We start from the raw sequence: 13,726 nt of genomic DNA, 5'->3' as shown, positions 1-13,726 counted from the left end.
TAAGTCCCTTTAACTCATTCAAACATCAAAACAGTTGATTTGTTCTAAATGCTAATGATAAATCAGTATGTGTAGTCATACAAATAATAGTAACATCTGCCCTAAGGCAGGCAGTGATGGCACACACCTTTAATCCCAGCATTCTAGAGGCAGACACATCTACCCTTTGCTAGCCTAAGCTAGATGTTTTGTTCATAACATCTCATTTGACCCTTACAAAGGATCCAATTACACCATGACCAGAATATATATAAATCCCATTCTGCAGAGAAAAACTTTGGTTTAGAAGCTTCAATCTGATGACCCATGGGAGCTGCATCCTCATGTGTCTGTCTCCCAAACCCATCTTCAGCACAAAGCTATTCCCCCCACTCTATCACCAGGAATAACATCCCACCTAGAATCTAAGATCTTGGCTAGAAATATTCTCATGAGTTAAATCCAGTCAGCTCAGCACTTACTGTCCTATTCTCCTCTGAGTGGCAGAGAGCAAATGGCTTTGTATGTGTTCATTATCTTAACTTAATTAGGAATGTATTCAAATTTTATGGGACATTCTTGAGAAGCTGATCCAGTACATAGCCAATGCTTATTTAGGATATTCTGAAACACAACCCACAAAAATACAATGAAGTCTTGAGTCAAGTCACCATGCTGGGAATCAAATTGTATAGGAATGTTATCCAACTTTCTCAGCACAGAAAAGAACTTCACACCACTCTTTTTTTATTTTCTTGAGTGGGGTAGAAGAGACATTTCACTCCCAGTGTTCTAACATATACTCACTGTGTCACATAGGCAATATAGAATACTATGTCCATAAAACATTTAAGATGATTCTGAGGGAATATGCACCACTGTAAATTGATCAAGGACACATGAGAAGTCAGATAGACATTAAAATAAAACCGTCCTTCCTTCACTTATTTATAGCTTCATTTTCAGGGCCCAAAGAGAGCATGGGAAGTGAAAAGAACACTGCCTGCTAATTACTTTTTACTACTCCTAATTGCAAGCTTTATTTGTTTATTAAACTTTCTGATTTCTTCATAACATCACAGACATTTTCATTTATTGTTTAATTTCTCTGAATCACAGGAGGTGAGCATGAGGCCTCCTCTGAGTTGATCCTCCTTGTTCTACTTATACTGAAGGGCATTTTTAATTGCTCAAGCCTTCCAATTTTTCTAAGAATCACAACCTATCAGAATAGAACACCATTTTGAAATGAATATAATATTTAAGCTGGTATTTATCTGAGTTTCTCATCTCCTTAAGGTCTTTCCCTCAATGGAGGCAAGCCACAGTGGGCAGGAACACTAACAATGTAAGAAAAAAAATGTCAGGTGAAAAGAAGACTGGATACTCCTATGAACATCTGCCCATGGAGACAACAAGCAAAAGGAGTAAGGAGAGAGACCACAGTGTGAAGTTTTTAATAACAGTGTTGATGAATACAGAAAGGAAAACAATCTCACCTCTCCCTCAAGTCCAAACAACAAAGTGTAGAGAATGATGTCTTCTGCTTGGACTAGGAGAAGGGAAGTAAATCTGAACTAGGTCTAGCATAGTAAACCTTGGTGCTAGACAGAGCTCTTTGGTCCTGGATCCAAGGACCTGTCAACTAACTTTGTGGAAGCTTTGTATCCTAGCAAACGAGGGTCTGCCTCACACACCCTCCTGTCAACCTTGGGCAGCATCAGAAGAGCAAAACTTCACCTGCTAATGTACAGGGCAAAGAGGAGAATAAAATTTTCAGTATGAAGCCTGTTGCTAGATATACCATGAGGAAACTCAGCACCAGATAGAATCCAAAGGTTCATAACCCTGAAACGTGACCCTAATTGGTCTTATCAATAAAAACCCAGAGTCAGATATACAGGTAAATGCTGAAAGAACAGAGAAGCAAAGAAGCAGCCACAGTCACCTCTTACCTCTCCCAATCCTCAGACTGAAAGGGCCAAGATCCTGTCTATGACCACTTTATCGCCTCCCCTCTCTGCCCAGTCTTATCACTTTCTCTCTCCTGTCTGTACAGACTTCCAGATCTCTGTTGTTAACTAGTGTCCAGCTCCAGCCTCTGATCTCCAGGCAATCTTTATTTTTCAGAACACAAACAAAATGTCACACGACATAAACCAAGGCCAGTAGTGGCAGATGGTGCCTTTAGAGCTTCCCTAGTTCTAGGCTAACCCCTAACTACTGATCTAACTGGGGCAGTGATTTTTATCTGTGCCTGACAGGGTCATTCACTGGTAATCTTTGGAGCATCCTCTTACCCAAGCTGCCTCCTCCCCTGAGCCATGAAAATCTAAGAATGAGAGTTGGCATTTGCATTGCTTCAGTTTGCAGTGTTGCAAGCCAAAGCCAAGATCCACTGGACTAAGCAGTTACATTTAGTAGCTGATTCTTCCATGTTACTTTATATTGCACAGACATGTCATTAAATAGAGTCATTATGTTCAAAGGAAGAGTAATAAACTGAATGTTTTCTTATGAACTCACTGGCTGGATTTCCTAGCATGCACTACACACTGTCAGGAGGCAGATGACAAAGCTGTGGTAATTGAATTCAGGGCTCTAATGAGATCTAGATGGCAGACTCAGCAGCAAGTGTCTGTCAGAGCTCTGCACTCCTGAAAAATCTAGAAAATGTCTGTAGCAACTGCAGGTAGAACCTGGTTTTGTTCACAGCTCCTCCCTCCAAAAACACTTGCTACCCCAAGCAGCTGTCCCTATGCATGAATGAATGGTCCTCTGCCAGTAACCATCAGCAGCTGCTGAAGTCAGCTGCTGGAACAGGGGGAAAGTCCAGACTATGAAGTCATTCTGTAGCTATTGCCAGGATCTGGGTGAGCCCAAGATCACTCCTGGTGCAGCATGAGTGACAGAGTAGAAGCTGTAAATAATCTGCTTCAAATAAAATGAGTAAATAAAGCACACGCTTTGACAAGAAGCTGTTGATAAATTGCCATTTTCTTCAAAACTTAAAATATGTGTTGAAATGCTAAAATATATCTTAAAATCTCAGGACTAGCACATTGTTTACTCAGCCCCTGTTGATTTTTTGTTTGTTTTTAATCTTCTCTATTTGTCAGGTTTTATAAATATGAGCTAAGATGCTTTAGGCCACTTTAAATGAATGATTTTTTCCTTTATCCCATATGACAGCAGTTTATATATTTTTAAAGTGTTGCTTTTAGTGAATTAGAACGTGCATTTAAAGATTCTAACAACCTCTGTACCACTCAATACCCATTTCCATTTCTCCAACATCTAGTGATCGTTAGTTAGCAGTGGGAATGAGCATGACAATCCATAAGGCACAGAGGTCCTGGGACCTTTTTTTTTTTAACACCTTCTGGCCCCACATAATGCTGTAACCTGTTCCCATCCTCTGTTGGTTTGTATGCCTCAAATATCTTACAACACACTTTAGCTTAATATCTTTTTAATTCAAGACATGTTAGTTAAGCAACAGGCCTGTGACAAAAATATAAGAGACAACAGTCTAGAAGCAATTCTACAAATACGTGTCATTGTATGATTCATTTGTAAATATAAAATGGCCTTGTTCTTAGTATGATCGCTTAAGTCATGAGCAAGGTCTTAGGAAGACCCTTGCCTTTGTGGTAGCAGCAGAGCACTTACAGAGAAAAGAAAGCCCCCTCGTTCATTTGCATGAAGTCTGGGAGCTGAGGAGTGCTGGACCAAATTAAATCAAAATCCCTTGTTTGAGCTGGATTGGGATCAGTCAGGGTCCCAACAAAATCAAATTACTTTGTGGCCTACTTGTGGGTCTGGAAAAGGACAGACCTCTCTATCCAAGTCACAGTGACTAAAGACGAAATTGAAGGAAGAATTGTTCATTAGAGAATCCTGTGAGGTAAGACACACACACACACACACACACACACACACACACACACACACACACACACACACATGCCTTACATCACTCAGGATCCCTGATGGCATCCTCAAAAGAGGATAATACAAAGTCAGGGTAAAAGAAGTTTTGCCTGCTAATGGGAATGGCAAGAAAGAGAAAAGACAAATATAGGAGCAGAGAGGACACAACCACACAACCACTACCATAATATGGAACAGTAGAATTGTCCAGTAGTGTCTACTCAAGGTTGAGAGCCAAGCGACAATAAGCTGACAGAAAGCAGCCCCTAATTTCATCATGATTCTTCATTGGCCAAATCACACAGTAAATCAAAAGAGCATGGTAAAAGTGAACAGAGCATCTTTGTAGGTCAGACACCATCCAGCTCACAACTACTGTAAACAGTGGCTTCTCTGAGCTGTAAGTGGATGGCACACCAGTTCTGCTACAATCCACACCGACTTCTCATTACTGCCAAGTTTCTTAAGTCAAAATACCCTCACCTTTGCCATAGTCCACTCATGCCACAATGACACATTGTTTTTGTTTTTGTTTTTCTTTCTCCCCCCCCCAGGCACTCTACAATACTATGTAGTTTCCACATCTCCAAGAGAATTCTTGCCAAGGAACTTGTAAGAAACACAAATTCCAACGCCCCCACTGAGATTGAAATGTGAGACGGTGGAGGATGACAGCCTGTGGTGTGGCCAGTAGTCCAGGTGTGTATGTCTCAGACACACTGAAGCTGGAGGACCACTCCAGCTCTACAGAAACCACTGTCTCTGGAATGATTAAAGAACTCTGCCACCTAGACTCTAAGCAGCTTTCTGTCTTTGTATTTCTTGTCCTTTGTTTTGACCTTTGTTCTTTGTATTGTCACCATTTGTGGAGGAAAAAGCAACCTGTCATCCCACGTACCCATTTTAAATCTTAAAACGAAACAAAAACAACAACAAATTAACTCAAACCAATAGAAAACCCTAACCCTCTAGGACATTATGTGATCTATACCTGCCTACCATACCCCAAACCACCCTGATCCTGGTCAACTCCTCACTGGAAGTAAATATAAGGAATGAAGTAAAGGCTGCTGTTCTCAGAAGCGTCCCCTTATACAATTTATGTATTTTATACTTATTTATCGTTGCAGGTTTACAAGCCTCGCTGAATGCTTTATACTATGGCAGTATGAGAAGTGAGATTCATAGCTTGCTGGCTATTACTTCTGCTGCTGAAGAACGCAATATAATTCAAGAGGAAAAATAAGAAGGCACCCATTTGGGCTTCAAGTCTAAAATCTTCCAATTCATCTTTATCAAAAAAATAATACTGGCATTTCAATCTTTTATCCTGATTCAAAAGTGTAACTTTCAATTTAGGATTCATGAATCTAAGGGGCAAGAGTGTGCTTACATATTTTAAATCCATAACACATTGGCTAGACAAGTCTTTGAATAGATCAAAGACTTTACAGTTGGGATCAAAATGTAATTGAGCTCCAATGTAGCTGATATTCATGGTTTTAATAGTTGTATCTTCTTGACCAGAAACTAATACATATAATTAGATTCTACAGAAGTGTGGGTACTGCAGACATTCCTGGCATATGTGACTTTAAACTTCAGAACCAGTGGCACAAGTGACCAGTTGGAGCTTCAAACTACATGTGGACTGCTGTACTTACACTCAACTCCAGTTGGGTTTGGATTGAGACATGCTTTATCTTAGCAGCCATCATGGGCATTTCTGGAGTAATCCAGCAGAATCAGGAGAAATCTGGCCATACATCCAAACACTGTGCTCTCTCAGGAATTTGATCCAGAAAGGCATTATCACATCTGTTACTTTGTTCTGCACAGAATGAGAGGTCCTTTGCCCCTATCTGATGGGACAGGTACTCATGGGTGACAGTCCCAAGGAATCTTGGCTTAGAATAAGAACTGCAGGTTAGCTGAGATGCCTCCTCAGCTGAATGCTTGAGACTTCCCAAGCCCTGGAAGTTGGTAGAAAAAGTCTAGCAGAGCTTTGCTTGTTTTAACCATTATCCTCTCCTTCTCAGCAATGGGGAAGAAACAGTAAATTCTTGCAAGAAAGAAAAAGAAAGAAAGAAAGGAAGAAAGGAAGGAAGAAAGAAAGCAGGAAGATAAGTGGCACAGACAGTGCCATTGGGACCATAAGTATTAGCCAGCAGCAAGAGAATTAGAAGCAGAAGAAGTGAAGGATTGCACTTAAGAAGTACATTTTGTAAACACAACTATTAGGGTCAGAGTCTGGTCTCTGGTAGGCCTAACAAACTGGGCTTCACCACCCATCCTTACCCAAGGAATCCAAGAGCAGAGAAAGGTTATTTATGGTCATGGTAGGAAGAGGAGTACATGAGGAGGTCCACTGACACACCTCTCAAGCCATCTTCAGGGTCTGGACATGAGGTTTAGGTTTAAACAGAGGGCATACAGTACATGAGGTTTAGGTTTAAACAGAGGGCTTATGATAGTCATAACTGAGTACTCCTCTTTCCCATCATTGACCCGCCTTATCTCCACTCGGTCTTTAGAGCAAGTTGTCAGAACTGGATGAAATCTCATCCTGAAGACAAGTCCCCTCTCCAGCTGGTACCAGGGCATCATCATTTCACTTTTTCCTGTTCCAAGGGATCCACTTCCAGAGTCTGAAACCTAAGGGAGAGGCACATGTGTGTCGAATGTCTTCAGCTCTTTCAGGGTAGTTAAAATTTCTTCTCGCTTTTCACTGAACTGCTTTTGCAACTGCGGGGTGAAAACAACAGGTAAGCAGCTGATCCCTATCATGGAGAAACTAAAACCAAAATGATACGTTTATTTTCTCTACCTGCCCTATCAGATACCTCTGAGCTTTGCCAGATCCTGTTTGGAATATGCAGGGAGGGTCTAGTTCATGCTAAATTCCAAACCAAGTTCTGTTATTTCGCTTTCACTCTGACTCAAAGGCCTGCAAATCTATGTGCTTTCTCAGTCATATAAGTCATAATCCAGGGTATCCTGCAGGTTCTCAGACTCCTTAAAAAAATAAGGAGTCTGTGAAAGGAATTACAGCTTAGAGCTGCTAAAGGAAGCCTCACTAACTTAAAAACCTAGTTGTCAAAATAAAATACAGAGCAGAGAATTTTTCAGTTTGAACTTGGGGGACAGGATTAATTTGGAAGCTTGTTTATACTATGTACTAATTTTTCTCCTTAGCAATTTAATAGAGGGTGTAAATATACAAATTGAGCCATGTATCCATTGCTGGCTTTGTGCTCTCTGGAACAGTTTTATACTGTAATTTGACTGAATATGTAAATCTTTGTGAATTATGCAAATGCATATAATGTGAGATGCAGGCTAGAATTCAGTAAAAATGTAATTCAGGGTATCTTTCTTTTCACACATTTCAGATCAATCTGAGACAAATTCTGGAAGCCATCATGACTCAAAGAAAAAGGATGAACCATGACAGTGACTTCATGAAAATAAAAACAAGACTGGTTTTACACACTGAAGCTCTCATCTCTTGTACCCTAAATTTACCATACACTCAAAGACGAATGTAGCAGCAAGATGTGAAGATCTGGGCCTAAAGCTCCCTTTCCCTGCCATCTCACACCCCAGCTTCTATGGCTCCACATACAGTCGGCTGCCTTCTCCAACTTCATTGCCAGTCCCTCCAAGGGAAGGTGGAAGGTGCTCAGTTAGCCCATTCTCTCTTGAGAAGAGCTAATGTGATAGAAGTTTCTTTGTGAACTCCCTCCTTGAAAATGTTTCATCTTCCCTGAGATAACAGAGCTCCGAGCTCTTTTCAAATGTTTCTTCAGTTAGCAGTATCTTTCTCCTGCCACTTCTATACATTCCTTTAGTGGGATGTTCTCCAGGGCAACATCCTCAGTTCTTTCAAAGGGTTTTCCTAAAACAGAAACAGAGACATATAACTTTTTAGCTTAAGATTATTCTAGAGATTTTGTCAGTTTTCATGGGCATAAAAGATACCTTTAGTTAACCAGTCAAAGGCAGTCATGATCTGGTTCTTGGTGGCCCATTCTCAAAAAATGAAGAGAAATGTTTTCAAGTTGAGACATGTGAAGTGCCACTATGATACTCATGTGGACAAAGATGACAGATCCTGGGAAATGACCTTTGAATGAATGAGCAAAGAAAGAATAGTGTAGGAAGTCAAATGGAGAGTTAGAGTGGCTAAAGGGATAAAAAGGGAAGGAAATAAAACTATAAACAAGGGTGACAGTTAAAGGAGGCTGGTGATCAGAGGACAAACAATGGTGTCTGGATTTTTTGTCTAGCTATTTCTTTCAATAAATAAAATCACAAGCAAGCAAAACTATTACAATGCATGATGTAATTTTGAAATATTGAAACTGGTTGTCTAATCAAACCCAAATATGAATCTTTGATTTTTCCATTAGAGAGCATTTACCTCAACATTATACCCAATTCTTCATACTAATCATCCTACCTGCTATTTCTGTCTTGAGTGCATTTCCTGTATTCTGCTTGTGGCTATTCCATTCTTTTGAAATTTATTTTCAGCTTTTTGTTGCAGAGATAAACCATTCTGGTTCTCTCAGTTCACAGTCAAATTAGGTCATACAGCTATGCCCACAGCTATCATTCAATCTACTCAAAATGTATTCTGTAAGCGCTTCTACTATGTTCCATGTCCTGTACCTGCCACGTATTCCCCTCTCTAAAATAACACTTGGCTCACTATGCTGTATCAATTGATTTATATCTCCTTCATACATAATTCTCTTTTTGCTAAAAGATGGATGTGAATTAATGCAAAAAAACCCCACTATTGACAGGTAGATGCACTAAAGTCTGGGCAATAATCCCTTTGAGACTCTGATCCTTAAACACCCTAGTGTCTAGTATGATGACAAAATAGACATAAAGTCATGCCAAATATCATAAGCCAAACTGTGTCCTGAACTGACAGAAGAAGGAATTACTGGAACTGATAAGCTAATAAGCCCTGCAAAAAGCAGAGGATGAGTTACAACAGGGCATGACTGAGGTCAGCTTCATAAATGCTAAGCAATTACCTAGAGTACCTTTTATGTATCATTAACAGTAAGCATTTTTGAGTTAGGACTGGGACCATAAAGAAGAAGAACTCAATGAAATATTCTTAGCATCTTTAGTCTTTAAAGTATTACCAATGAAATTTCCATTATCTTGTAGTATGTCACAATTTTATTAAACTTGTAATTAACATTTCTTTCTTTAGCTACTGTACATTACTCTGTTATAAGATTCTTACAGCATTGCTACTTCAAAATCAAGCTACAATTCTTATATATTTTTAGACACAAACAAGTTACACAGAAATATCATTTGATTTTTTTCTGCACATGGTAGTTTGTCCAAAGCTATTCAACAAAAACAAAACCGAGATTTTTTTGCTATTAATGTTTTCTAAATTTGTTTAAGTTAAATTTTATTAATGAACTTGTTTATAATGGGTATCAAAATCTGGATTGTTCATACATTTAAAAATAAAATGTAAGCATACATAATATTCTACTATCAAATGGTAATTTAACTGAAATGCCCATTTGAAGTAGATGTATTACTCAATTAAAATGTAATAACATGTTAAAAGGTCATAAGACTTTCACATGGCCTTCTAGATGATACGTTTTGAAGGGCAAAAGCGAAAATGAAATGAATCTGTTGAATGGACATATGGAGAAAGAATGAAGACTATTGGCATGGTTGACTCCATCAGTGAAGTAAGTATTGATAAACAGAAAAAGAAAAACAAAAATAAACAAATTCATTTTAAAAGAAAGGAAAATAAGGTGAACTACATTTGAAATGATGTTGAAATGGGTATCACCTTAGAACATCAAATAGACACTACGTTTCAATGAAGTGCTCAGATATATGAGAGAAATTCAAGAAGGAAAGGATAGTTAGGACGAAAAGCACATGTGAGGGTATTTGTTATAGAATAAGGTGCTGGGGAAAGGTTCAGAAGTCTTAAGTCAGTAAATAAGAATCCATCCAAAAAAGATGAATTATAGTTTGCTTGTTTGTTTGGGTTTGGTTTGTGGCTTTTTGGTTTGGTTTGGTTTTGAGTTTGGATTTGTTTTGGGGGGCAGGAAAGGGTTTATTTGGCTTATATACATTGAATCAGTCCATTAAGGGAGGCCAACACAGGAACTTAAACAGAGTAGGAACCTGGAGGCAGGAGCTGAAGTAGAGACCATAGAGGAGTGCAGATTACTGGCTTGTTCTCGAGATTCTTATATTTACCAGGATCCTATAGACAGATCACTGAACTTTCAACACTCAGCAGCTTTTCTGTTGAAAAGTTCCAAATTCCCTCCACAATCGTCCCAAAACTACATGGTCAGGTCTGTCATAGCAATTCCCTATTGTCCTGGTACAAATTTCTGAAACTTCACAAGCCTGGCCTCCATAGTCTGCATTATTCTTGGTAATTTTCCCAGGGTACTAGTATTTCCCAAATGCTGGGATCTCCAGCTGCAACTGAGTTTCACTGTCACCAATAGCCTCTCCTGGGCTCTCTTTAGGGATTCTGTCCCTGTCACACATTGGCAAGTCTCAGCTGCTCTCCCTGACCCCATTCATGCCTCCAAAATCAGTACCACCTGGGTGACTCTTACACTACAACAATCTTTGTCAGCATAAGTTACAAATTAGGCCACCTCTGGAACACAGTGTCTATGTGCTGGCTCTCAGGAAACACTTCACAGAAGATTTCATATCAGTGATGCTGGTCTCTTCTTAATCACTGCTCATTTCTCAGTTTCAGATAACTGGCACCAATTGTCCCAAGTAAAGCAAAGTTTTCACTTTAATGGTTCTGGAATCTTGTAATCACACCCGATTCTTCAGCTTCAGCCTATTTTGTTTTTCCTGTGAACACCTCTACTCGATGACAAAGGGTAAACAATGTTCACTCTGACAGTCTAACCCAAGTAATCACAAAGGCTACAAGGTGAGGATTTTTGTTCATAGAGGCCTTCTGGCAAATATCCTTCTCTAAAAGCATGAGCTGTTTTCCTGCCAAAGGGCACCTTCCATCAACCTCCAAACATGAACCATTTTGTTCAATCAACAGCTCCCCTAGCATTAAGGAAACAGGAGTGCTGTATTAACAAAACTGGACCAAGATGATGTAACAAAACCTAAGTGAATGAAGAAAACATAAGTGTGCTTGTCTTTCCCTCACAACCCTTTGTGGTTTGGGTGAGTGAAAAGAGAAGTGTCCTTTGAAGTCACTCAGCATCTAAGCAGCTTTCATCTTCGGACACCCCTCTCTCACCATGTGCTTTATGCTTAACACCACAGTAATCCAGCAATGCCATTATGGTCTACTGTTATGCTTATAGCAACAGCTACCTGTAGAGTCCTCTAACATTTTTTTCTTCAGTCATTAACAAGTAGATGCATAGTCTTTTACAATACTCTCTGACCAACACCAGTTTGTCCACCTCTGCCCCAATATCAGAAGTGTTGATCAGTGACTTTCCACTGATTCTGCCCTTTTCTCTCCATATTTTTGCAAACTAGGATCTACTTTTTTATGTACATTGGTGTTTTCCTGCATAAGTAAGTCTGTGTGAGGGTGTCAGATCCACTGGAATTGGAATTACAGTGTGAGCTGTAATGTAGATGCTGGGAATTGGACCCAGGTCCTCTGGGAGAACAGCTAGTCATCTTAACCATTCCAGTCCCTTGAATCTACTTTTAAAAACCCTTTTCCAAAATATTCCTACAGTTCTATTTTGCCAACTGATGCTAATGATTGCAATTATTGAAACCAAGCAATGTTGCAGGAAATCACAAGTTTAACAATGAGAACAAATGCTTCGTTCGCTGATTAAGCAGTTAGAAAGGCAAGAATGACTCTCTCCCCAATGGTAAAGTCTAGAACTCTATGACAAGAGACAGCAAAGGAAATAGTCACTTAAATATTGTCTTTCCCAAGAATAATAAAATATGCAAGGCTTTGAGTGATAAAGTATTTTCTATAGTCAAATAAACAAATTCTAAGTCAAATCAAAGTCAGTGGGTGAGCCATTTTATTGGTCAAGCACTGAACAAAAGGAGAAAAGCACTGTGAGCTCTGTAGGTTGAGTAAATCCCTGTCTCTAGAACTGGTAAGAAAACAGAAAGCCCTCTGTCCCCAAAGTAGCCTAACCCTCTTAGTTAGAGATTAAGATTCCAGGAATCAAGTTCAAATTCAAACCCCATGAGTGACTACATTTTAAGTTCACCTGAACTTCCAACTTCAAGGTAAAGAGAAAGTGTGATGGATAAACCCAAGCTTAAGTACAGAGCTCTGGTTCTCTATACTGATCATCCTTCACCTGGTTGATCACATTTCCCCTGTCCCTGTAAGTGCATAACTCCCTTCCTCCTCCAGTATAAACATGCAAATGACCTCCTTTGGCATATTTACCTTCCTTCTTAAGGCTAACCTCCCACCAACTCCAGTTAATATAGCCTCACAAGGAGACTTGCATTCTACATGCCACAATGATGTAATTACTGGGTAATCTGTCAGTCTCCAGCAAAAACATCATGTGCAAAAAGATCCCAGATGTCCATATAAGTGGTTCTGCCACTTAGAATATATAACCCAGTGGAACTGATGGCAATTGAAGGTTTGCAAGCATTTGTTACTTTACAATGGACCCACTATAAAACCAATAGAGGGAGGAACTTTGCAGAACTTTAACAGTGAATATTTAAATTGTTTTATTCTCTACTTACACCTACTTCTCCTTTTGTAAAACCTAGGCCCTAGACTTTACAAGATCCTAGAAGAAATGAGATGTTTGCCAAAATAACCACCAAATTTCTTGAAAGTTAAGTTGCATGGTAAAAACAGATTGTTAGTTTACCCATGAAGCTATGAAACTGAGAGTAAATAAGAGCCTTCCATGGCAAAATCGGCACCTCCTAAAGGAACACATAAGACTTGGGAACGTGCACTTTAACTCCCTCTGGATCCTATTCATGCCACTTTATCAGTCTTGGGAGTTTTTCTAATCAGCTGGCTAAAGAGACATAAAAAAGAAAAACTACCAAACAGCTTACAAGGGCTTCGACATGGTACACTGGCTTGGCAGTGGATTGCTATGTCACGGTCATCCTATTCAGAATTGGCCCCAAACTTAGTGATGAAGGTAAATCCTCCTGGCAGTTTCAACCTCAGGTGTTGTATCTGTTTGTTGTAGAATTGTAGGCTTTAACGGACGCTGTAACAATACGCGACACACAATTACTGACAGTAAAGCTAAGTATTTAATGTAGAAAATTACTCACAAGATACAAAACCCAGAGGAGCAGTTTTCAGTGGCCGACCCGGAAGCCGATCTCCAGGAAAAGAGAGCGAGACTTCCTGTGCGCTGTCTTTTATGCCTTCCCCCGTAACGCCCCCTAGCCATGCCCAAAAGTGGGCCTGGCTAGTGACGTAGTTCCGCCTACGTACGTATACATCTTTACATCCAGCCGTATACGTCTTTAGTCCTGCCTAAAGTGGGTGTGATTAGCGGTGTGGTAAACCGCCCTTTTATTACCTCATCTATATGCGCCTCTAGTAAGTCACATGTTTAATGGCGGCATAGACTTAGTAAGTCACATGTTTAATGGCGGCATAGACTTCCTCCTACAATTCCCCTTTTAGTCTAAAAAAGGACAACTAACTTGTGTCCATGAACAAGATGTATCAAACTTCTATCTAAACCTAAACTTATCTGAAAGAAACACCCAAATATGAACACCTCCTTCCAATCCCAACTCTAAAATAATTGAAAACTAACACTAA

General features: G+C 39.6%; 1 long non-coding RNA gene across 1 annotated transcript; it reads right to left on the bottom strand.

Moving 5' to 3' along the window:
- Positions 1 to 6,146: 6,146 nt before the first annotated feature.
- On the bottom strand, positions 6,147 to 13,270 carry LOC121140188. The gene is made up of 3 exons (XR_005876996.1): positions 13,225 to 13,270; positions 7,538 to 7,810; positions 6,147 to 6,657 (listed from the first exon to the last, which is right to left on the bottom strand). It is a non-coding gene; the product is annotated as an uncharacterized LOC121140188 (long non-coding RNA).
- Between the last annotated feature and the right edge of the window lie 456 nt (positions 13,271 to 13,726).

This window comes from Mesocricetus auratus, unplaced genomic scaffold (assembly GCF_017639785.1).
Source record: "Mesocricetus auratus isolate SY011 unplaced genomic scaffold, BCM_Maur_2.0 Super-Scaffold_100004, whole genome shotgun sequence".
In the NCBI taxonomy this organism is placed as follows: Eukaryota; Metazoa; Chordata; class Mammalia; order Rodentia; family Cricetidae; genus Mesocricetus; species Mesocricetus auratus.
This window is presented reverse-complemented; position numbering and strand designations above follow the sequence as displayed.